Source organism: Pinus tabuliformis, chromosome 5_2 (assembly GCF_031772625.1).
Source record: "Pinus tabuliformis cultivar Carrire ecotype Pingquan chromosome 5_2, CPIR1, whole genome shotgun sequence".
NCBI classification, from domain to species: Eukaryota; Viridiplantae; Streptophyta; class Pinopsida; order Pinales; family Pinaceae; genus Pinus; species Pinus tabuliformis.
The window spans coordinates 973,047,643-973,074,387 of record NC_142306.1 but is presented as its reverse complement, the minus strand read 5'-3'; the positions used below and the strand labels follow the sequence as shown (position 1 = coordinate 973,074,387).

Genomic DNA, 26,745 nt, shown 5'->3' with positions numbered 1-26,745 from the left:
CTTCCTCTCTGGGAACACTAGTGATGAAACCGCTCCAGGAATTGCAGGTTGAACCCAATGACATTCAAAGGATAATCAACCATACAATTCACTTACAACAAAACAGGGAAGAGGTGTACATCAGATCTCACATTGTGCAAGAAAGGATCAAGAAGATTTATGACAAAAGAACCAATGCTGATAATTTCTACCTTGGGGACAAAGTGTTGAAATGGGACTCAAGGAGGGAAGATAAAGGTAAACATGGGAAGTTTGACTTCTTATGGAAAGGCCCATATATCATTTATTCTTTTAGGGGTAATAATGCTTTCTTCCTAAAGGAAATAGATGGTACTGAAGCAGAAAGAGGACCAGTAAATGGTCGAATGCTTAAGCACTACATTGAACCTAGTTACTAAATTCACTTAACACTTCTACATACTTTACTTTTCAAATGTCTAGATTTGATTGGATGGTGAATTTTTGAAGTTGAAGCCTAGAGAGAAGGCCCTAAGCTTTGAAGATTTTACTTTCATAAATAGTAATAATGCATAAGCATAAAGGAAAATGTTTGAAGGAAATATTATAGTAATTTAGAAGATCACTGATCTACAAAGTTCTTGACATTTCACTAGGAAATGCCATCCCCAAGTGGAGCCACTGTTAGGTTCCTATACCAATAGGAGTCATAATTTTGAATGACTGAGACTAAACCTATAATATGTACATACCTTTGCTTGTGCAAATGTTTTCCATATTCAAAAATTAAAAAATGTAAAGAGGGTATGTACTAAAAGAATAATCAAAGGACAAAAATAACAAAAAGGTAAAAAAAGATGAAAAATATGAACCCTAGGAAAAGAAAAAGACAATGAAAGTGAGAAAGCCAAAATGCCACTCCTAGTTTACTTTTTTCAAAATAAATGATTGCGTGTAGCTTGTAATCTATGTCGCAATCCAGGATAGTCAAAATGTTTAAACTTGTCTATTTCATGTTTTCAGTTTCATGTTTATAGGAAGAGAATGAAAATCTGACCAAACAGTGTAATCTTGGCAGATAATTAGATAGGTAGAGTAAATAAAAGGAGCTCAAGTGTTTAATCTAAGCCCTTGGATTTAATAAGGTTAGAATTAGTTAGATTTCCATTGTAAAGAAAAAGAAAAATGTTCGTAGGGTTTTCTAGCTTAAATGCACCCTAATAAAGAGAAGTAAAAATGATAGGATGAGTAGATGGGTAAGTAGTAGAAAGGTTGCAGAAGTATGGTGATTGATTAGACAAGAGCATGTTTATTCTTCTCCATCGAGAAAATTCTATGGATAAATGGACAATCAAGCATGAAATGGAAAATCAAAGGCAATTAATTAATTTCGCTCATTCACTTCACTTTTTACTTAGCTAATTTCCCACAATAAAGCTCAAAGTACTTAAAAACCTTAAGTAAAAAAGGCTTTGAGCATTTCTCTGACTTTTGGAGGGACCGGACCCTCGGCTCAATGACTTATAGGCAATAAGTACTAAAATTCCCTCATGAAAATTAATCTCCCCCACCCCTCGCCCCCTTCAGTTCATTCATTTTCCCTAAAAATTACTCTTTCCCTAAGGTTAAATCACTTATACCTAGGAAAAGTGTTTATTACCCCCCATGTAAACCCCTTTTGCAAAAAAACCCTCAAAAATATTTTAGCCTAAGTTATAATGCATGTATGTAAAAAGAAAATAAATTGCAAATACACATTATGCTTAACACAATCCATTTCTGCCTTTTTCATATTAACTTCTAATTTTTTATATTTATTAAATACCTAAACAAAACCTGTTTCCCGTATATATTAACTCCCGAAATATTATTTAACCCCACCCTAGTTTAATTATATAAAATAAAGTTTCCTACCTCGGACCCACTAACTAATCGATCTTCGATTAAGTTAGTTAAAAAACCCAATTAAATCCCACCCGATACCTTAATCCTCGCCTTAATCTCACATAAAATCAAAACCACCATGCTTAAATGCCTGCCGCCCCCCCCCGTGTTACCTTTCATGCAACTCCATCACCCGACCACCACACGATCTCTCCCCTCCCCATCCTACGACCCTTGTTGATTTCAGAAGGGCCCGAAATCTGAACGTTACCCGCCCAAAAAGGGTTGTTTTCTATTGGGCCCCCGATGCGACGTGGTGTTCAATGTATGGAATTGGGTGGCCTCCCCCCAAAACCACCCAGCGCCCTAAAGCGGCGTGATGGAAACCGCATACTGCCACCCGATACAAAACAAATCGTCACTATCACCCCGCTAAATGCGAAAACGACCATTGTTCCCATCACCCAACAAAAAGTTGACTTGTTTAATAAAGCCAAAACCCCAAAATCATTTGTTTTATCGTGAAATTCAACTCTAGACCTCCATGCACATGCCAACAAATGATGAACCTGTCAACCTACATCCATTTTCCAACTTGAAGATGCCATAGAACACTCAGTTCACCTTCCAGCCCACACAAAACTTTTTTTACCGTACATAGTCACCCATCAACCTGTTCAGAGCCAACTTTCCCCAAATTCCAAGTATGTAACCCAAAATTCACTGGAAATCTTGTCTAAATTTGAAACAGCTACTCAATTTCTGAAATTAAAGTAAAAATTAATTGAAAGAAGTTCACAGTAACTCAAGAATGCTCTACATTAAAACCCTATTTCCCTCAAGAAACTGAAAAATCCTTCCCCTGTTCTGAAATCCACAAGAACTGAGAATGGCTGCTCCAATTGCCATGGATGTCCAACCAGTTTCAAATCCTAATCTGGACTTAGACCATCTCCCTCTGGCATATAAATATTTCCAAATTAAGGACACTGTTGTCCTTGAATCCCCATTAAAATTGTATTGCAAATATAAAGACCTATTCCTTAATCATGCTGACCAAATTGGGCTTTGGGAATCCAATTTTCCCAAGTACCAATTCCGAGAAGTACATGTTTTCCTTGAAATTTTCCATTATTTCCATGCCAATTACATCCCTAGTCAGAGAGCAGTGATGTCCCCAAACCAGACTGTACTCTTTACCATCATTGCTGAATCCAACAATGAAATGCTCCAATTTCAGCCTGGACAAAACCTAACCCCTCTATCAATTGGTAATATACTTAACCAATTCCCTAATCTTACCACTGGAAAACTAGCTGAAATGTTTCAAACTTTCATTAGGGAAGAAAAACATATCCCAAGAGACCCCCCTCCCTATGTGGCCACCATATTTTCCCCATTTTGCCAAGATATTCTAACAATGATTTCCAGATTTCTAGGCTACACTACTAGTGAGTACATAGATGAAATAATTTTAGCTTTCATGTCCATTTTCACTCCAGGACAACCCCCTGACATAATCTACGATTATTCCAAATTCATAGCAGATAATATGCATGACTAATTCCTGAGAATGAGTAATGAACGAGTCTTCAAATACTCCTCAGTATTATACCACCTTTTCCTATATTTCCAAGCTGACAAATTTCCATTTACTCTCCAAAAGCTTGATACCAAAGGTCACCCTAGGTCAGTGATTTTCTGGACTTCTTTGATCCATAAGTATGACTCCCCATATCCATATACAGACTTCATAGATCTATTTTTACATCCTATTGTAACAATGTGGATATGTAGCCCTCCTCCAAGAATTAGTTCAGATACCAGGAGGATCCTGCAGCTTTCAAAACAACATAAAGTGGGAGATTGGTACTTGTACCAAAATCACACTGAAATTAGGATTTATGGCTGTGAGTTGGCCCCATATAAACTACCCAGATACCTCCCAATGATGTTATTTGCTCTGGAGTACTATAGGCAGATAATCAATTCAAATGTGGTACATTTTGTCAAAGCCAAAAAGAAGGCCCAACTCATAATCAAAGATCAACTAGGCCCCTTTGTGTGTAATAGCCGAGAAGTTGGAAAGGAAGCAGAATAGATCCTTTAGAGACTAAATCTAAAACATAGCTTCATATGGAGATTTGCCCTTGGATTTCATCTGCCACAAAAGACAGAAAACAAGATGGCTCCTTATATTCATCACAGAATCCCTGAAATAGACAAATATGCCAACCAATTAGAGTGGGTAGAAAACACTCTATAGGACAGGGATAGTACTAAAGCGGCTGTGGAAAACACACTAATTGACCTAGAGAAACGTCTTGATGAAGGTTCTTTCTTGCAGGTACCAGGTGAATCACAGCACAAGGAGAATCACAGGCACAAAGTGAATCACATGTAGAAGAAGAATCCCTGGTACAAGAAGAGTCAGAACAACCAGACCTATCAAAGGAGCGTATTCAAACAAGTATACCAGAGCCGATCATGAGTACTCCCCCAGTCTTGCAAACTCCTCTAAATGAGGAGAAAAACCTCAAAAGAAACAAGGAAGAGGCCACTCCTTCAGGCAGAGCAACATCACAGGCATATGTAGAGACCAGCCTGGTCAAAAGGCAAAGATTAAATCCTTTCTCTGAACAGGAATTGACAGAAGAAACAGTTGGAGCCACAAGCACAAAAAGAGAAGGGAGCAGACATGCTACTCCTTCTGGAGGCGTACAAGAACCTTCCACATCACACACTTAGATGTTGGAAAGGTAGTAGAGTGTTGAAGTGACCTCATTTAGAATGTCAGCCGATAAAGACCAAGACATCAGAGAAAAATACAAATTAATTCTAGAAATGAGAGGCTAAAGGCCCAAAGTTATGCACAGTACTTAAAAATGGCCCCCACAAATCAAACTAGGCTCATGTTAGCCTATGATGTCAAGGAGGGTAAAATGCAGATGACGTTCATGAAGCCCACTATTCAACAAGCAAGTACAACAAGAGGCTACACAAAGATGGATTTCAATGTACTGGCAAAAGACATACATCCTATTGACCAGATTGAGCTGCACAAACAAACACAGGAGATGATTTACTCCATCTTGATAGGGAAAGCCATAGCATCTCACCAATTGCAAAATTCCTTGAACAATATATCATCTCAGTTCCAATTAGAGAAGGCCTCTTCACAGGCCAAAGATACCAGAATCAAGTCCTTGGAGGACTTAATCATTGAGTTGCAACATGATCCCAAAGATGTAAAAGCTACTGAAAAATTGATAAAGAAAAAGAATGATGAGATAGCTGCTTTAGAGAAGAAACTCAAGATTCCACAATTACATCAACCACAAATAATAGAAGTCTTGGAGACACAAAATGGACAAGAAGAGCTCATGGAATTGGTCCTAAAGCTAAATGACCAACTGAAAGAAATAGAGAAGGAATTAGACACACTGATATAGTCCAAACAAAGTGACCTGGACACCAATTCTAGGACTATCATTCCCACTGTTTCTACTGCAGTACCTTCAACATTGGAAGCTTAATTGGCACCTACAGCTCTACCTGCCACAACTCTTCCTATCACCACTGAATCCACAATAGCAGGCACATCAACATAGAAAACAACAGAGCTAGTTAAAGCCATGGAGGAGATATCAATCCAGGCAACAAAACTTAAGAAGTTAAAGGAGAAAGTGGCAAGTTTAGAAACATATTGCAAACTTGCCCAAATACAACAAAGAGAAGAAACACAGAAAGCTCTTAAGATGAGTGAGAAAGTCAAAGCCTTGGAGAAATATCTAACACTGAAAAAGCCATTAGGCCATACTAAAGAGATGCTCCAGGACAACAACATTGACTCTGTCAATGATGTTTGGCCATCAATTCAAGTCATATTTGAGCAAACAGAACTAGTGAAGATAGCTAATGAAGCTATCCAAAAGGTGAAGGAAGAGTTGGGTGATATGCCAGAGGATGCCAATCAACTCATCCACTTCCTGAACAACAAAAATAGGTATGAGCTTCAAGAGCTTGATATATAAGACATGACTGCAGCTATCTTAGAAATCAGGAAGGTTCTCTCTAAAAGAAACCTTATGTTGAATTTGGAAGAAAAATGCCAAAACATGCAGGTGGCCATTGATAGATTCATGGCCAAGTTTCAAATTTTGAGGGAGAAAGGCCTCCCAAGTCCAATGGTCATCAATGATAAACTTATGACCCAGTTGGACTATGGTGACAGATTAAGGAAATTGGCAAAGGAGCAAGCAAGCACTTCTGCTATCAAAGCCTTGCCAACAGGGAAAGTTCTCTATGACACTTTTGAAAACCTGTTCTTTTTGGAGCATGAAATCAAGCATCTGTTCATCACAAAGCCAAACTTTGCAAAATACAAAGAGGTAGATGAAATCTACAGAAGGATGCTAAATGTGAAATTACCTGATGATGAATGGTGGGAGAAAATGACAGATTGATTATATTTTTTTTAACATCATAAGTTACTACAATAAATCTGAGGACAGCCAGGTAAATAGGTAAAAGGCAGATTAACAGGGTCAAAGAGCATCAATAAAATATCAAAAGAAAGAAGGTTCCAGTGTGGAAACAACACTACTACCAGCCTGCCTAAAAGGCTCATTGCTTAACTGCAAACAGCCAGCAACACCACAATAAAAGGGACAACATGATGCAGTTTTCCATCTGTCTCTATATTCGTGCTTGAAGATATTTTTATTTCGTAGATTAAATCTCAAGCTGTTATGAGATATTTTGTAACTATTTTTGTATAAATACTTCACATTTCGAAGTATGTAGTGTGGATTATAAGACATTGTTATAGACTTTCTCTTCCAACTCAAAATTCTATTGTACCAATGACTGGTTTGGCTTGCTGGACCAAGGAATAAAGATGAGATATTTTACAGGATTCCTGTGCAAGGAGGATAACAAATAAGTATCATATTTTGTTTAAATTTTTTGCTTTCTTATGTTTTCCATAAATATTTAATGTATCTTTCAATTCTAAAAGTTATAACATGGAATGATAATTTAGAATTTGCTTGAATGCACTCTGTTTTGACAGTTATACTTTATCAATGTTTTATTCAGTATATTTAAATTAAAGAATTCTTCATTTCCCCTTAGTTTACGTAGCTTTCTATGATCTATAGCAAAGGATTCTTCATTGCCCTTTGTTCATTATCATCACCTGTTCCTCCTTCTGATCCCAGTCTAAGGATTCTTAAGTGCCCTTTTACCCTGGTTAGAACCTCTTCATCCACTTGGCCTAAAAGATTTTCCTTTTTCTTTGCTAACTCGCCCTGTAGACATTCCCTTTAATGATCTAGTCCAGTTCTACCATTCTTTAGTTGACTCCATAGCCCAATGGCTTGAAGACCCTACTCTATCCATCTATTTCCAAAATTCCACCACCCAAACTCAATATCAAAACCAAAACTCCACAGAACTTTAATAGCTAGCCTAAGATCCCATAAAAACAAAGTTAAATCATAAAGAGAGAGCCCTCTCTGAGTGTAGGTTGGATAGAACCTATATTTAAAATATTGGTTTGTGGTTACCTCGGACTATGCATTCTTCTTATAAATTCAAAGGAAATTCTAAGTGATAACATATGCCAATGTGGTTTCGGATCATGAATTCTTAGATCGAGGGGAAATGATCATTTAGAAAATAGTATTTGACAACCCTATATAAGAACCAGTGGAACAACAAGACAAGTAGGATGAGAAATCAACCAACATCAACCATGTCCCAATCCCCCCTATTCATACCATAATCAACAAACCCCAGTAGGTGCTAGTTGTAGAAATGGATCATCAAGATGGGGAGGACAAACACAACGATGAATGCCAGGAAGAGGGAGAAGGTCCTCAATGCAACGGGAACCTATTTAGAGGGGGAAACTAAGAAAATGAAGAGGAGGTTACCTTCGTATTCCCTATCCTAGATGTGACTCGTGACATCACAATGAAAAGCATTCCAATAGCATCTCTCCCACTGTTCTACATAAATCATCTAAAGATCCCGATGCCTTTCTTTTTGAATTCGATATTTTATGTCGCAGTTATAAATATTATGGTGATTCTCATAAACTTGAATTGTTTCCCGCCACATTAAAAGATACATCCCTTATGTGGTTCATGAGTCTAGGGCAACACACTATATACACATGGGATGACATGAGATCAATTTTTCTTAAAAGGTATCAATATTTTTGAAAAAGTAGGGACATCAATGATATCCTTAGGATGCAACAAAATGAAGATGAAAACCTAGAAGAGTATCTTGAACGATTCCTATACAAATTCCACAAATCCCGTGGGTCCAACCTAGATGAAAATATTATAAGAACTGTGTTCCTAAAAGGGCTGAGAGATGACTCGATTGAAACATTAAACCTGCTCAATGGTGGATACATTTATAAAAATAATTTTTTTGAAGTCATTGAGTTGTGTCACACCTATTCTAGAAGCCAAGCTAAAGTAGGTAAAAAGATTCGGGAACTTAGAGACAATTCTAGAGACTATGTGCAAAAGAAAACTGTGGCTAATGATGTTACAAGAGTTGAGCCGGGAAACCTATTAGAAAATTTTAAAACTGATATCCTGAACATAATCAGTGACTAGCTAGACACCATGAAAATTAAACAAAAGGAAGAAACCAAGAAAGCAGCCATGGAAGTATTTTGTTCCAAGTGTAGGCATAAACATGCAGAAAGGGAATGTCCTTTAAACAACACTGAGGCTTGTGGAATCTATACCCTAGAACACCTGACTGAGAAGTGCCCATCACTTCCCGACTTACAAGGCATCTACAAGGGCAATGCAGAAACTGTTGACCAATATCAAGCAACCAAAAGACCCACCTGGAGAGGCAAGAGTCAGAATGTGTTTCCAGATCCAAATCCTCAAGGTTATAGCCAGACTCAACCATGGACCTTTCCTGCATCCTACCCTCCTTGGGTTGCTCAGCAACCAAAAAATACTGTCTGGGGCTAGAATTGGAGGACAAACCCCTATGCCAACAACTATCAACCTCAGCGCCAATTCTATGTGGCTTATCCAAATATGCCTATTTCTTCATATAATCCGACCATGCAAACCTATGAACAAGTGTGTAACCCTAATATGTATCAAAAACCTACGTTGCCACCACCTCCTTTGCATCAAATATTACCTGCACCTACTAACCTATCATCTTCGCAAGCACATGCTACCATAAACTCACTCCATCCTACACTGTTGCCTGTGCAACCTGTACCTAACCCAAGTCATAATAGGTTACCTCAACCAGTGCAAAACATTGATATTCAACCTTTTCCTACATACATGATCACTACCATTACTATGAACGAAATCCAATTATGATTAGGAAAGAAAGTCAACAAAGGAAAATAAGTTGTTGTCATCCAAGAAGAGGTACCCTCCACGTCATCTGAAAATCATTCACAAAACGGAAAACAACAACAGTCACAGAAAGAAGAAGAATCACCTGAACCACCGTACCTGGAAAGACTAATTGTAAAGAAAGAAGAGACCCCGCTTGAATATGATCTGGAAAATGAACTTAGGAATGTCTATATTAAAATCCCACTTTTGCAATCAATTACAGACATTCCCATATACACCAAAATTGTCAAGGATCTCTTCATTAAGAAACTAGGGAGTAAGGGGCACAAGAACCATAATGTTAAAATCATGAGCCAAATGTCCACCATGATTGTTGATATGCCTGCCAAATACAATGACCCCAAGAATCCCATTGTCACTATTGAGATAAATAGAGTACTTCTACCCAACACACTTCTAGATCTAGGGGTAATAATAAATGCAATGACGTATGAAATAATGATGTCGCTACAACTACCTATTCTTAAAACCACCATATCCTTTTAGAAATGGTAGATAAATATGTCGTTAGACCAATAGGATCCCTGGAGGACATAGTAGTTACTATTTCCTCTTGGCAATACCCTATATATTTCATATTCATTTCTCCAAAAACCTTTAGTCCTGGACACCCGGTAATCCTGGGGCGGCCATGGCTGGCAACTGCTGATGTCGTCATTGGATGCAAAAATGGGGAAATGACCATTTCTAATGGCCCTAAAAATTAAACATTGTCTATTTTTCCACCTACTCAAATAGTTGCCAAAGTACCATTATGGCTCAAAAATCCACATGGAGAAAAAGACTGCATGTTCCCCTTGTTAACATTAGATTAGTCTATAGGTCTCCAAGAGCATTTTGATGAGCATGTTTTGCAACAGTTTTTAGCTGATAGCTCTTGTATCGATTATCCCATATCTTTTAATGGTTATCAGCATGTGTTTAGTGATGAGTTTCAGGAAAATTTCCACCCAGCTGTCTTCACCTCATTTGTAGCAATGGAGGAAAGCCATGAGCTCACCACAGAACCTATGGAAATATTTGAAGGGAAAATTTTACATATCGATACAGGATTGACTGTGGAACAAAAGCAATAGTTGATGAGTATGATTCGTGAACAAACTAGAGCATTCACATGGGATTACTTGGATATGAGGGGTATACATCCAGAAACTTTCATCCACCATATCTATATGAATGAAAAAATGAGACATATTTGACAACCACAAAGGCGTATGAACCCAACATTAAAAGACATTGTCAAAGAGGAGCTTCACAAATTTTTGGCCACAGATTTCATCTACCCCATTTCTGATAGTAAGTGGGTGTCACCTCTAGTTGTAGTTCCAAATAAGAATGACAAGTGGTGGATCTGTGTTGACTACAGAGAACTAAACAAGGCCACATTGCACAACTATTTTCCATTTCCCTTCATCGATCAAGTTCTCGACACGCTTTCAGGTAAGAAATATTTTTCTTTTCTAGATGGGTACAGTGGGTACAATCAAATACAAATAGCCAAAGAAGACTAGGAAAAGACTACCTTTACATGCCCGTGGGGTACTTATGCATATAAAGTCCTCCCCTTTCATATTTGTAATGCCCCCGCCACTTTCCAAAGAGCTGTACTTTCCATTTTCTCTGATCTAATCCATGACTGTGAGGAAGTCTATATGGATGATTTCACAGGCTATGGAGATGACTTCCCACAGGCTTTGGAAAATCTAGAGAAGGTATTGATTCATTGTCAAGAAGCTGATTTGGCCCCTAGTAGTGATAAATGTAGAATGATGCAAACCAAGGGAATTTTTCTAGGCCATCACATGTCATTTAAAGGGATTCAAGCTGAACCAACAAAAATCGAGGTAATTTCGTGTATCCCTATTTCGAACTCCCAAAAAGACGTAAGAAGTTTTCTAGGGTGCGAAGGATATTATCAACGATTTATTGAGAATTTCACTAGAATTGCAGCACCATTATTTAAATTGTTAGCTAAAGATGCTGAATTTGTATGGAATTTTGACTGTCAATAGGATTTTCAAGTACTAAAGGAAAGATTGTCTATAGCTCTAGTGCTAAGAGGGCCAAATTGGTCCTTACCTTTTCATATTTGTACAGATGCTTCAAATACTGCACTGGGAGTAGTTTTGGGACAAAGGGAGGATAAATTTCCCTATGCCATTTATTTTGTTATCAAAAATATTTCTCCCGTAGAATTAAATCATATGGTTACTGAAAAAGAGTTGTTAGTATTTTTGCATGCTCCAACGAAGCTTAGACATTATATTACCAGTTGTGAGACATTTTTCCATACCAACCATTCTGCTATTAGATTTTTAATAAATTAACCTATTACTAATGATAAGATAACTAGATGATTGTTTCTTCTACAAGAATTCAATATAACTATAATTGATAGGCTTGGAAGAGATAACTTGCCAGTTGATTTCTTATCTTGTTTGAATGTTATGTAGGGAAGCATGCCAACGCCAGTGCCTGGCGAATTTCTAGATGAAGCTCTATTTTCCATTTTTACTATTACTCCTTGGTTCGTTGATGTCGCCAATTATCTGGTATCAGGAAAACCACCTCAAAACATGTTGGCTTGAGAGAAGCATAATATAGCACAACATAGTGCTAGTTTCTCTTGGATTGAGGGAGATTTATTTTATACAGGGCCAACCTTCATCATGAGGTGGTGTGTGTGGGAAGATGAAATGCACGATATATTAAGTGCCAGTCACAACGAGCCTTGTGGTGGCCATTTTTCCAATAAAAGAACAACATATAAAGTTCTCCGTACCGGATATGATTGTGTCAGGTCAGGAGGTAACTCCTCAAATGTAATTGTATTATTCTTTCAGGTTGTTCATTATTATATACAAGAGGGAGTGACTGTTGAGTTCATTTGCCGATGACTCTCCATTTCCTCTATTATTTATTTACACTAATTACAGTTGATCTAGTTTATCTACATAAAGGTGTACAATAGGGGCACTGTGTCTAGAGTGTTGATTTGAGTGATTGTTATAGCTTCAACTAGTTTTCTTTGTCAAATAGACTTCTCGGACGATAAGTACTCTGCGTGGATTAACCTCAGAATATAACGGAGTGTTTCGTGTCTTAGTTGTTAAAGCAGCTTCATTAGTCTCGTTTGGATGATTGATTCCCCTATTTTGTTTGTTAGTGTTAAGGCAATTGTTTAGTTTCATTTCGACTATTGATTCCTCTGTCTCGTTTGATTACTTGGTTAAATTTCCCATAGCTTAAATGACTGATTGGATTTTAATAGAAGAGCATTGATTTTGAATAGGGTTACTCACCGTTTCGAGATTGATACAACTGTAGGATGATTTAGGGTACAGTTTCTCATAGTTATTTGTTTGATTTCCATGTTTAAGTAGAATTAAGGCTTGAAACCACTCTCATTACTATGATCAATTAGGGACCTGGATCTATTTTGGTTGAGAATACAAAATCGAGTTGGTAAGTTAAAAATGAAACAAAGTATCTAGTTTAGTACTTAACTTCAAGATCTTTGGTACGACAAGCTAGTAGAGTAACTACTCATTAATTACAAATTGATTGTTTAAGCTAGAATGGGATTGCTATTACAAGTAGTGAATCTTTATTTTCCTTTGAGTGTGGACTGTAGGAATTAGAACCAGAACTTGAGTGTTTTGATTTATTAAGTCTTGTGTGACTAGGTATTCATTCTCATCACTTGAAATTAGTGGTAAAGAGTCTAATAGACTGTTAAGTTCAAATTTCAAACCTAGGTTAGGTGTGTAAAGACTTTTGAAGTCATTAGATTAAATTTGATTGTTGGGTCTGCTTATGACATCTAGATGTTTGACTTCTTTTAAGTTTAAAAGCATTAGTGTGTTTATTACCTCGCTGATCATTATAAAGAAATGTTAAAACTCTAATCTAGAACTGAACAAAGAAAGCACAAGATAAATTGTTCTTATGAGTCTGAATTGACATATAAAATATTAGGAGATTAATTCACTAATTTAATCTCTCAACATTTTGGTGTCGTTGCCGAGGAAGTTGTCATTTCTTATTCAGGTAACCATTATCATTTGAGTTTCAAGATCTTGCAGGACTGTTAGAGGGTGGAGAGAGTACAGTAGGATGTGAGTGAAGAGCCACACATCCACTTTTCTAGGGTTTCTCCAAAGTCTGACCGATCACTTCTTGTTCTTGAGTTCTATTTCTTTTATCTTTATGCATAGGAGTACATGTAGACCTAGGGATAGAAAAGGTAAATTGATTTCCATTTCTAAATTTCCCACAACTTTTGGATTAGTTAATATACCCATTCTTACCACTGCTAATCAATATGTAGGTATGAGACAAGAAGGAGGAAGTGTTGATGATGTTAGGTTTCTATACCAATAGGAGTCATAATTTTGAATGATTGAGATTAAACCTATAATATGTACATAACTTTGCTTGTGCAAATGTTTTCCATATTCAAAAATTAAAAAATGTAAAGAGGGTATGTCCTAAAAGAATAATCAAAGGACAAAAATAACAAAAAGGTCAAAAAAGATAAAAAATATGAACCCGAAGAAAAGAAAAAGACCATGAAAGTGAGCAAGCCAAAATGCGACTTCTAGTTTACTTTTTGCAGAATAAATGATTGTGTATAGCTTGTAATCTATGCCACAATCCATGATAGTCAAAATGTTTAAACTTGGCTATTTCATGTTTTCAATTTCATGTTTATAGATAGAGAATGAAAATCTGACCAAACAGTGTAATCTTGGTAGATAATTAGATAGGAAGAGTAAATAAAAGGAGCTCAATTGTTTAATCTGAGCCCTTGGATGTAATAAGGTTAGAATTAGTTAGATTTCCATTGTAAAGAAAAAGAAAATTGTTCGTAAGGGTTTGCTAGCTTAAATGCACCCTAATAAAGAGAAGTAAAAATGGTAGGATGAGTAGATGGGTAAGTAGTAGAAAGGTTGCAGAAGTATGGTGATTGATTAGACAAGAGCATGTTTATTATCTTCTGCATTGAGAAAATTCTATGGATAAATGGACAATCAAGCATGAAATGGAAAATCAAAGGCAATTAATTAACTTCCCTCATTCACTTCACTTTTTACTTAGCTAATTTCCCACAATAAAGCTCAAAGTACTTAGAAACCTTAAGTCAAAAAGGCTTAGAGCATTTCTCTGACTTTTGGAGGGACCGGACCCTCAGCTCACTGACTTATAGGCAATAAGTATTAAAATCCCCTCATGAAAATTCATCCCCCCCCCCTTGAGTTCATTCATTTTCCCTAAAAAATACTCTTTCCCTAAGGTTAAATCACTTATACCTAGGAAAAGTGCTTATTACCCCCCATGTAAACCCCTTTTCTTAAAAAACCCTCAAAAATACTTTAGCCTAAGTTATAATGCATGTATGTAAAAAGCAAATAAATTACAAATACACATTATGCTTAGCACAATCCATTTTCTGCCTTTTTCATATTAACTTCTATTTTTTTTATATTTATTAAATCCCTAAAAAAAACCCGTTTCCTGTATATATTAACTCCTGAAATATTATTTAACCCCACCCTAGTTTAATTATATAAACTAAAGTTTCCTACCCAGACCCACTAACTAATCGCTCCTCGATTAAGTTAGTTAAAAAACCCAATTAAATCCCGCCCGATACCTTAACCCTTGCCTTAATCTCGCATTAAACACCCGTCGGGGCCCCCCATTACCTTCCGTACAACTCCATTGCTCGACCACCACACGATCTCTCCCCTCCCCATTCGACGGCCCATGTTGATTTTAGAAGGGCCTGAAATCCGAATGTTACTTGTCCAAAAGGGTTGTTTTCCACTGGACCCCTGGTATGACGTGGCGATCAATGTATGGAACTGGGAAACCTCCTCCCAAAACCACCCAGTGCCCTAAAGCGATGTGATGAAAACCACATAGTGCCGCCCGCTACAAGACAAACTGTCATTGTCACCCTGCTAAATGCCAAAACAACGAATCTTCCCGTCACCCGCCAAAATGTTGACTTGGTGAATAAAGCAAAAACCCCAAAATCATTTGTTTTATCATGAAATATAACTCCATACCTCCATGCACGTGCCAACATACGACGAACCTGTCAACCTACATCCATTTGCCAACTTGAAGATGCCATAGAACACTCAGTTCACCTTCTAGCCCACAAAAAACTTTTTCAACTGTGCACAGTCGCCTGTCAACCTATTCAGAAACAATTTTCCCCAAATTCCAGGTATTTAACCCAAAATTCATTGGTATCCTTATCTAAATTTGAACCAGTTACTGAATTTCTGAAATTAAAGAAAAAATTAACTGAAAGAAGTTCACAGTAATCCAAGAATACTCTGCACTAAGACCATGTTGCCCTCAAGAAACTGAAAAACCCTTCCCCCGTTCTCAAATCCACAAGAACTGAGAATGGCTGCTTCAATTTCCATGGATGTCCAACTAGTTTCAACTCCTCATATGGACTTAGACCATCTCCCTTTGGCAGATAAATATTTCCAAATTAAGGACACTGCTGTCCTTGAATCCCCATTAAAATTGTATTGCAAATACAAAGACCTATTCCTTAATCATCTTGCCCAAATTGGGCTTTGGGAATCCAATTTTCCCAAGTACCAATTACCAGAAGTACATGTTTTCCTTGAAATTGTCCATTATTGCCATGCCAATTACATCCCCAGTTAGAAAGCAGTGATGTCCCCAAACCAGACTATACTCTTTACCATCACTGCTGAATCCATTAATGAAATGCTCCAATTTCATCCTGGACAAAACCTAACCCCTCTGTCAATTGGTAATCTACTGAACCAATTCCCTAATCTTACCACTGGAAAACTAGCTGAAATGTTTCAAACTTTCATCAGGGAAGAAAAACATATCCCAAGAAACCCCCCTCCCTATGTGGCCACCATATTTTCCCCATTTGGCCAAGATATTGTAACAATGATTTCCAGAGTTCTAGGCTACACTATTGGTGAGTACATAGATGAAATCATTTTAGCTTTCAAGTCCATTTTCACTCCACGACAACCCCCTACCATCATCTATGATTATGCCAAATTCATAGGATATAAGATGCGTGACCTATTCCTGAGAATGGGTATGAATGATTCTTCAAATACTCCTCAGTATTATACAACCTTTTCCTATATTTCTAGGCAGAGAAACTTCCATTTACTCTCCAAAAGCTTGATACCAAAGGTCACCCTAGGTCAGTGATTTTCTGGACTCCTTTGATCCATAAGTATGACTCCCCATATCCATATACAGACTTCATAGATCTATTTGTACATCCTATTGTAACAATGCTAATAGGCAGCCCTCCTCTAAGAATCAGTTCAGATATTAGGAGGATCCTGCAGCTTTCAAAACAACATAAAGTGGGAGATTGGTACTTGTAGCAAAATCACACTGAAATTAGGATTTATGGCTATGAGTTGGTCCCATATAAAATACCGAGATGCCTACCAATGAGGTTATTTTCTTTGGAGTACTACAGACAGATAATCAATTTAGATGAGGTACATTTTGTCAAAGCCAAAAAGAAGGCCCAACTTAGAATCAAAGATCAACTAGGCCACTTTGTGTGTAATAGCCGAGAAGCTAGAAGACTAAATCTAAAATAGAGCTTCATATGGAGATACGATCCCTTGAATTTCATCTGCCATAGAAGACAGAAAAACAAGATGGCTCCTTAAATTTATCACAGAATCTCTGAAATAGAAAAATATGCCAACCAATTGGAGTGGGTAGAAAACACTCTAGAGGACACGGATAGTACTAAAGTGGCTGTGGAAAACACACTAATTGACCTAGAGAAATGGCTTGATGAAGGTTCTTTCTTGTAGGTACCAGGTGAATCACAGGCACAAGGAGAATCACAAGCACAAAGTGAATCACAAGTAGAAGAAGAATCCCAGGTACAAGAAGAGTCAGAACAACTAGACCTATCAGAGGAGCTTATTCAAACAAGTATACCAGAGCCCATCATGAGTACTCCCCTAGTCTTGAAAACTCCTCTAAAAGAGGAGAAAAACCTCAAAAGAAATAGGGAAGAGGCCACTCCTTCAAGCAGAGCAACATCACAAGCCTATGTAGAGACCAGCCTGGTCAAAAGGAAAAGATTAAATCCTTTCTCTGAACAGGAATTGATAGAAGAAACAGTTGAAGCCACAAGCATAGAAAGAGAAGGGAGCATGCATGCTACTCCCTCTGGAGGCATACAAGAACCTTCCAAATAACACACTCAGATGTTGGAAAGGCAGCAGAGTGTTGAAGTGTCCTCATTCAGAATGCTAGCTCGCAAAGACCAAGACATCAGAGAAAAATAAAAAGAAATTAAAGCAAAAAATGAGAGGCTAAATGCCCAAAGTTATGCACAGTACTTAAAAATGGCCCCCACAAATCAAACTAGGCTCATGTCAGCCTATGATGTCAAGGAGGGTAAAATGTAGATGAAATTCATGAAGTCCACTACTAAGCAACCAAGAATAGTAGAAGACTACACAAATATGGATTTCGAAGTACTGGAAAAATACATACATCCTATTGACCAGATTGAGCTGCAGAAAAAAATGAGGGAAAAAGACATACATCTCTGCGTTTTTTATTAGTGTCATTCCACTTGTTGTTTTTGGTTCCACTTGGAGCTTTCTTAGATCTCTTACTCATCCCTAGGCGAATTCAGAGAAAAGTGTCATAGGAGAAGTTTCTAGAAGATTCCATGAGCATCCACTTAGCAAACTATCTCAGACATATGTCCATTCTCAGTCATCGCACCCCATAGAAGGCCTCTTCAGTATGCATTGCACATGGCTAGTGTAGAAGTCAGTATGCATCTCACCCTGACAGTGGAGCTTTCAATATGGTCCAGTTCAGGCCAGTTCTAGATGGCTTTTTAGGTGGAACTTTTGGGGAATGATGTAATCAGTTGACCATGATCTTTTAGGGTATGAAACAACACTTTTAGGGGTTAAAAAGCCCTAGTTTATCGACATATAATATTGGGGTTGAAGTGCCCAAATATTTCTATAACAGTTGCCCCCTAAAGCATGAAGTCGTAAATCTTTGATGTCGGGTGAAATGCTTTAACATGAGGATCTGAGGTTTCGACACTGGAAGGTGACCTGTATAAGATACAATACAATACATCATCATCATATAATTTTCATGATCTAGCTGAGGTGGGCATTCCCATGGTCAGCTTTATAAACTCATTTCATGTACATAGAATAGATAATCGTCTGCAGTTGCAGACTGGTGATTCTTCATATGTAGAGTCATCCTCCTTGGCTTAGATGACTATATGTGCAGCCTCTGTGTACATTTGATGTCTTTATATCCCTGAATATATCGCAGCTCGGATGGATGAAATTAGATCTGGGGTCTTCAAACTGGTTCAATCTTCGCCCGATGTACAAGTCGATCCATGTGAAAAGATGTTCTAAAGTCGAACATGGAAAGACATCGCTTGATTACCAGCCAATAATGTGAGTTGTTAACAGATGCAAGAGGAATAACCGATAATGATAATGACCCTCAAGGTACTACAGTAGAATTCAAGTGGTGTGAATATATGATTTGATGTCGAACACCACGCAAAATCTTTCGGTCGAAGGCCATTGATCTTAACCTGTCAACGGAAGTGAGAAACTTGCCATTAAGGCATGCAAGCTTCAAAGTACTGAAAGGGTTGTTTCTAAGTCAACTTCTTGGATAATGAGCTGATGTCGACAAGAAGTGACCCGTCATAGGAGGGTCTTAATGTATTCCACATCTACGACACAAAACGAAGCAAATGATTTTCTGGAGGTGAAAACGATCGGCGATACAAGGTTCAGGAATGGTGGTCACAAAAAATGGAGGTTGAAGGTATTGCAGTGGATGAGGCATTAATTGGATGGTGAATTCTCAACTGAATGATTTCTCTTGAACATATTGGCGACACTGAGATGGATTGGTAGCATTAACCCCAAAAATGGATGGCGTGAAAGACTAATGGTGAAATCACCGGTGAACGGAATAACCCAACTCGACTCAATCCTGGTGATGGAGTGAAAGTGTCATGTTCAAGAGCGACCTGCTACAATAAAATTCTTCAAGTTTTCTTTCCCTTTTTCCCCAGTCATTGCTGACCAGTACCTCTTTATTTTTGTCAAGCTTGAGGAGGATAACATATGCTTGTTCTATAATTTTCCCTTCGGGCAAACCTGTGGCTATGTTTTAGCGAGTCTAACGACAGTTAAACTCGTTCCTGGTGGACAAGTTTGTCGCTATTATTTTAATGAGTTTAACGACAAATATAACTCGGTCCTTTTCATGTTTAGAGAGTTTGAAAAGGGATGAAAAGGAAACTCTAGAAGTTCTTTTTTCATAGCATAATCCCTTAGGTCCGAAAAAGATTAAAATAATACAAAAGGGATGAATTTTCGATCACTTTAGCAAGCCGAAAAAGACAAACGCTCGAACTTTTTCGTGATATAATCCCTCTGGTCCAAAAAATATTAAAATCTACATGAGGGATGGCACTTTCAATTACTTTAGTGAGCTGGAAAGGCCAATAGCTCGACAATCTTTTCATATTTAACGAGTCTGAAAATGGTTTAAAGAAGAATCATTTTTTAGGAACAAGTGGTGTTTAGGGTAGAAACTGGTGCCGGGTAGGTTTGGAAGTTCTCAAAACATGGTGATGTGAAAAGGTTGGCTAACAAGACCACTCATCACAGATGTTCCTCAAAAGGGTAAACAATCAATTGGAAGTGTATGATCGGCCAAAAGAATGGAGGTGATGGTAGGAACACAACCATGGCTCAAAAGGCTGATGTAATGGCAATCACAAAGGTTATTTACTGAAGGTAGGTTAATTTTTTAACGAGCTTGAACTCTAGGGGAACATATGCTCTGTGTGGGTGCGGATCCATTTTTTAATGAGCTCGAACCTTGCAGAAACTATGCTCAGTGGTGGATGCAGGTTTATTTTTTAGCGAGCTTGAACCTTGCGGAAACTATGCTCAGGGGTAGGTTCATTTTTTAATGAGCTTGAACTCTAGGGGAACACATTCTCAGAGGTAGGTTAATTTTTTAACGAGCTTGAACTCTGGGCGAACATATGCTCAGTTTTTAGTTTTTCTTTTTACACAAGCTAGAAATGACTAAACTAAAAAGCTAAAAAAGTGAAAAAGCTAAGGAACTATTGAGGTTAGGTAGGATAGTTTTTGTCAACATTTATATAAAAACACTTCCTTTGCCTCGTCTGTAGCGCAGAAAAAGGTGAATGGTGTGTTGGACCAATCACCTCACCTAAGGAGTTTAAAAAAAAAACTAAAAATCTAAAAAGCTAAAAAGCTAACAAAACTAGGAAATGAAATTGGTCGTTTTTAGTTTGCATAAAAAGGTTTGCATGCCCCCAGCATGATGAAAAGTAGAGTCTCCAGTAACCATATGGAAACTTACTGTGGTTATGCAAGATGATTTCATCCACAGAACAAACGAAACACTTCCTGCACTTCGTCTGCAAAATAGATGAAGGTGAAAGGTGTCTTAGACTAATCACATAACCCACAGGGAAACTTATCTCTATAGGAAAAATTATCCTTTCAGCTAGGTTTGTCCACCAAATAGACAAGGGTGCATGCCCCCTAAGCTTCATTACATTCACCAGACTACTTGTGGTAATTAGGTGGAAGGAATGAGGGTTGAAGAGACACTGTGGATATAAAAGGACCATTTAAGGATGATGATTGAGTTGGAGCTATGCTTGAACCAGGAAATGAAAGCTGGTCAATGGTGACAATTTTTCCTTCAAATAGAAAACATATCTTTCGAAAGAGTGTTGAAACAATAGCTTCCATGTTATAAACATAGTCACGTCCAAGGAGTAGATTGTAATCTAATGGTCCTGGGACTACCATCACATTTAGGTGAATGATTTTCCTTCCCAAATTTATCGGTAACTTAGGACGGATCCCTATCGGTCATCTGGTTCCTTTGTTAAAGCCTGACAAATTTTGCGTAACAGGCATAAGTGATGGCAAACCAAGCGCTTTCCAAGCAGTTGAGGAAAGGATACTCACTAATGCACCCTCATCTATGATAGTGCCTGAAATGATCATTTTGTAAACTTGTACTATGATCCAGAAAGGTACATAAGAAGGAAGGCGAGATCTCGCTAGTCAATTCCAATCAAAAGAAGTGACTAGGCTGATTGGAGGGGGTATCGAATAAACGGTTGAAATGACCCCTTGAGTAGTGGAAATTGGGGGATCGTCTTCCTATTGTGAAGGAATGGGCGAATTGCCCCCAAGTTCATCAGACTTTGAAGTAATAAAGAAAATTTGAACGGTATCGTTCTCACTCTCTAGGGGATTGATATGATCTTTTGAAGGTAAAACTGGGTCGACTGCCATCTCGACCTGTTGACTTTGGTCTGGTATGGACTCAGAAGATTCACTTTCAACGATAGGTGTTTCGACCAATGGTTCAGTTAAGTCAGTCGGATTTTCAACTAGTAAAGGACTTGGGGAGAGTTTCTTGTATCCAGCTGGAAATCACTATGGTGAAGCAGGACGGTTATGCAAGACTCTTTTGGCCTCACCCAAAAAAGGACAACGGGGAAGGGTATGGTTCCCTTCACATAACTCACATGGAACTTTGACTTTTCCTTTCTGTCCATGAACTTCAGTATCACTAGCTGATGGTGTGCTGTCAACATTATCACCAGAGGTTGATGGCATCGGTTGGTGTGAATGGGTGGACCATTATCTCAAGATCCGAGGAATGCACAGACAATCTCGATGAAAATGGTCTCCTTTAAAGATTATGCATGGAAATATGGGTTTAGGAGCTTTAATGTGCATATTTTCACCAACTGATGCATCCAAATCTATGGTTGCTTGATTGCCCCCTTGCTAAATTGGCTTCTTCTTCTTCTCCTTACCTTTCTTCTTCTTCTTAGCCACTTGGTTATTAGCTTCAATACTTTCACCAAGTGAAGAGGAATAAGGGGAGGGAGAAACAAACGAAGAAGAAGGCGAGGGGTCAACTTTACTATCAACTAGATGCTGATTCGATTGTTGAGGAATCACGTTATTTTGAACCACAGAGGTCGAGAACAGCCATACTGGCATGCCAATGGTAAGTCCTGGAAGGGACAAAGTGGCCATATGAGGAGCACCAATATTTCCCCAAGATGTAAAAGGACTAGGATTCCCCTCAAAAGGGATTCCATGATTGGTGGACTCCATTATCTCAACCTAAGATCAACAAAGGAAACATGGATGTTATTCCGAATTTAATAAATTTTAATGATGCTTTGACACAACTTTGCTTTAAAAATTTCTAAGAGTCAAGAAAAAGCTAAAGATGACTCTAGTCCCCTTCGATTTTTAATAAGCCTGAAGTGACAAGTGCTCAGATGGACATTTTCTTTTAAAGAGTCGAAAAGGAACGAAAGTGACTACTCTGGAAATATAGACAGAGGGATTACCAAACTAATCGAAAAACTACAAAATACACCTTGGTGATAAATTAAAGAGAAACTACCAAGGACTTATGTATGGCAGTCAATTTTCCCGAATGTTGTGTTCAGTGCATTGCGATCGATAGGGTGGCAGACACGACTTCCTATGGATAAAGGATATAAGCCTATTGTGGTCTTCCAATATATACACGATGGTACAGGGAGCACAAGTTTGTGTTAGCACTTGTCATATCAAGGAGTAGGAATCACCCAACCTTCAATTAAAATGATAGTTACTAGATTTTACGACGCTGGAACATGTCTCTAGCCTAGACCTCTAGATGTGTTGTGTTAAGTTCCAAAGCGTTGTTAAGTTCATTGAAATTTATTTTAGAGTTGATCTTGTTTTAGTTTGCCTTCCAATGGTTCACCACGTGATGTAGATTTAATATTCCTAAATATGCATTCTACAATGATAAACAATCGTTGTTTATTTTGAGCAATGAAAATCCTAGCTACTAAGGAAAGAATATTACGATTCTTTCAAACAAAGAGCAAACAGCACACACTAAATGCACTTTTCCTAAATCATTTTTCGCACAAAGTCTAAATGAAAATTCAAATGCATGTATTTTTTTTCATTCTCTTTAATGTGAAAATGCCAAAAAAGAAAACTAAATGTAGTAAAGATCTGAAATATTTTTACTCAAAGCGACGTTTCGAGAATTTCTTTTCAAAATAGAAAGGAAGACTAAACGAAACTTTTCAATTTTGAATAGAAAATGCTTTCGACACTTCAAATATCAAATAAATCAAATCAAATACATGACAAAATTTTCAATCGACTATCCAAGGAAGGAAGACTCAACGACACTTCTCTTTTTGACACAAAACGACAGTTATGACACTTTTTGTACCAAAACGACAGTTCGATTTAAGCAATTTTTGGACAAAGGATTGTAAATGATGGACAAATACATAAAAACATCTACTAATTCTAATCAATGGAGGTTGATCTATCTGATGCAAGGAGGCTTTAGTAATGAGGTATTGTTCATAAGCAGCAAAACAACTAAACATAGCTGAAAACAAGGACAAAAACCCCAAATTTCAAGAAGGGAAATAGGCTCAGTCAGTCATTGCACCTAGGCTTCACAGAAACAAGGATGGATCTCACTTTTCAGGCTTAGGAGGTGTGATGCATACTGGCAGACAATGACAAATAGTGTGATGGGCCAGGGAGTGCAACTGAGATGGGTTTTGGCTCAAATTTGCAGCTGATTTCAGTGAGTTAAGCTGAGCTATGATGAACAGTAAAGAGAAAAGTATAGAGGTATAATCTTGAGAGGTTATTGAGCTACCAAAAGGGCATCTAGAATGCTTGTAAGTCAAATGTTCAGTTCATAAACTAAACCGGAGATTGACTGAAGCAGTGTTCATCTACTATGCAATTGTAGAGAAAGAGCAGTTCAAAGGTTGTCTGGCTAACTTCAGGCTTCGTCTATAGTTTATGAAACAAACAACAATAACAAACAAACATCTATTCGATCCCTTGCAGAGTCACCATTTTGTTTCTGGGAAAACTAGTGTCTTTTCGATCGACTAGCCCTTTAGGATTGGCAGCTATCCTAGAAACAAACAGTTTAAAGTAATTTGTGATTTCCTCTATGTATAATAGATAAGAGAGAGGCAAAGGAACCAACCTAGATCTTCCGCTTAACTCCTTGCTTTAATCTCTCTCTCCCTTGATAGAGCTTGCACCTCCTCTCCTACTTATCCCGCTTAGAGAATACCTATAGAAACAAAGTAACAAAACACCATCAAAGCATCTTGATCTATTATATCATAAGAGTTGCAGAATTAGAAATAAAATGAACATACAATGGCATTCACAAATACACAATTTTATGGAGGAAAACTCAAAGAGCTTTATTAAAATAGAAGGGAGAATTAGAATCCAGCTGTCTAATCCAACATCATCCTCCCAGCATCAAAGCCCTCTTCACCTCATGAAAAGCAAGATCGCCCAACAATACAATACTCTTTCTCAGATACAAACTATCAGCACTTCCTTATAAATTACAAAATTCCAGCCTCCAGATCTCTCAAATGAGGGATCCATTTATAGATGTATGCAAGGGTGTGAGTCATCTCTGGGTTTTTTATTAGTGTCATTCTACTCGTTGTTTTTGGTTCCACTTGGAGATTTCTTGGATGTCTTACTCATCCCTGGGCGAATTCAGAGAGGCAAGTATCATAGGAGAAGTTTCTAGAAGATTCCATGAGCATCCACTTAGCAAACTGTCTCAGGCATTTGTCCATTCTCACTCATCACACCCCACAAAAGGCCTCTTCAGTATGCATCTCACCTGGCTAGTGTAAAAGTCAGTATGCATTGCACCCTGACAGTGGAGCTTTCAGTATGGTCCAGTTTAGGCCATTTCTGGATGGTTTTTCAGGTGGAACTTTTGGGGAATGATGTAATCAGTTGACCATGATCTTTTAGGGTCTAAAACAACACTTTTAAGGGTTAAAGAGACCTATTTTATTGACATATAAGATTGGGGTTGAGGTGCCAAAACATGTCTATAATAGAGGGTAAAATGTAGATGACATTCATGAAGTCCACTATTCAACAACCAAGAATAGTAGCAGACTACACAAATATGGATTTCGAAGTACTGGCAAAAGACATACATCCTATTGACCAGATTGAGCTACACAAAAAAATAGGGGAGATGATTTACTCGACCTTGACAGGGAAAGCCATAACATCTCACCAATTGCAAAATTCCCTGAACAATATATTAGCTCAGTTCCAATTAGATAAGGCCTTTTCACAGGCCAAAGATACCAAAATCAAGTCCTTGGAGGACTTAATCATTGAGTTGGGACATGATACCAAAGACGTAAAAGCAACTGAAAAATTGATAAAGAAAAACAATGATGATATAGCTGCTTTAAAGAAGCAACTCAAGATTCCACAATTACATCACCCACAAATAGTAGAAGTCCTGGAGACACAAAAAGGACAAGAAGAGCTCATGGACTTGGTCCTAAAGCTAAATGAACAACTAAAAGAAGCAGAGAAGGAATTAGACACACTGATACAATCCAAGCAAAGTGACCTGGCCACCACTTCTAGGATTGCCATTCCCACTATTTCTACTGCAGTACCTTCAACATTGGCAACTTCATTGGCACCTACAGCTCTACCTACCAAAACTCTACCTATCACCACTGAATCCACAACAGCAGACACATCAACAAAGAAAACAACAGAGCTAGTTAAAGCCATGGAGGAGATGTCAATCCAGGAAACAAAACTTAAGAAGTTAAAGGAGAAAGTGGCAAGTTTAGAAACAGATTGCAAACTTGCCCAAATACAACAAAGAGAAGAAACACAGAAAGCTCTTAGGATGAGCGAGAAAGTCCAAGCCTTGGAGAAAGATATAACACTGCAAAAGCCACTAGGCTAGACTAAAGAGATGCTCTGGGCCAACATCATTGAATCTGTCAATGATGTTTGGCCATCAATTCAAGTCATATTTGAGCAAACATAACTAGTGAAGATAGCTAATGAAGCTATCCAAAAGGTGAAGGAAGAGTTGGGTGATATTCCAGAGGATTCCAATCAACTCATCCAGTTCCTGAATAGGAAAAATAGGTATGAGCTCCAGGAGCTTGATATAGAAGACAGGACTGCATCTATCTTAGAAATCAGGAAGGTTCTCTCTAAAAGAAACCTTATGTTGAATTTGGAAGAAAAATTCCAAAACATGCAGGTGGCCATTGATAGGTTCATGGCCAAGTTTCAAATTTTGAGGGAGAAAGGCCTCCCAAGTCCAATGGTCATCAATGATAAACTTATGACCTAGCTGGACTATGGTGAGATATTGAGGAAATTGGCAAAGGAGAAAGAAAGCACTTCTGCTATCAAAGCCTTGCCAACAGGAAAAGTTATCTATGACACCTTTGAGAACCTGTTCTTTTTGGAGCATGAAATCAAGCATC

At 37.9% G+C, this 26,745-nt stretch overlaps 1 pseudogene; it reads left to right on the top strand.

The window, feature by feature from the left end:
- The first annotated feature begins 6,029 nt into the window (after nt 1-6,029).
- LOC149162539 (70 kDa peptidyl-prolyl isomerase-like) overlaps nt 6,030-26,745 on the top strand; it is a 58,520-nt pseudogene continuing 37,804 nt past the window's right edge.